The sequence below is a fragment of the Phaethon lepturus genome, unplaced genomic scaffold, assembly GCF_000687285.1.
Source record: "Phaethon lepturus isolate BGI_N335 unplaced genomic scaffold, ASM68728v1 scaffold8776, whole genome shotgun sequence".
NCBI lineage: Eukaryota > Metazoa > Chordata > Aves > Phaethontiformes > Phaethontidae > Phaethon > Phaethon lepturus.
The window spans coordinates 22,520-22,820 of NW_010544033.1; positions in this window are offsets into that span (position 1 = coordinate 22,520).

Consider the following 301-nt stretch of genomic DNA (forward strand, 5'->3'; position numbering starts at 1 on the left):
CCCGCCGCCAGCTCTGCCCGCGGAGCTGGGCAAAGTGTTCCCCGGCGTGCCGGGGAACCAAAGCGAACGTCCTCGCGGGGCGGACCGGCACCGCGCTCAGCCCTCGGCCAAGCGGAGGCCAAAATCTGCCTTACGGCAAGCGAAAACCCGCCGGAGGTCCCGGGGAGACGCTCGGGAAGGCGACGAGAACACATAAAGCGCCTCAGATCGACGCCTCGGCGCCGCCGGACTTTGGGCCCCTCAGCGCTCGCGGGACCGTCGCCCCCCTTGAGGCGAGCGTGGGGCTGCCCAGCGCAGCCCG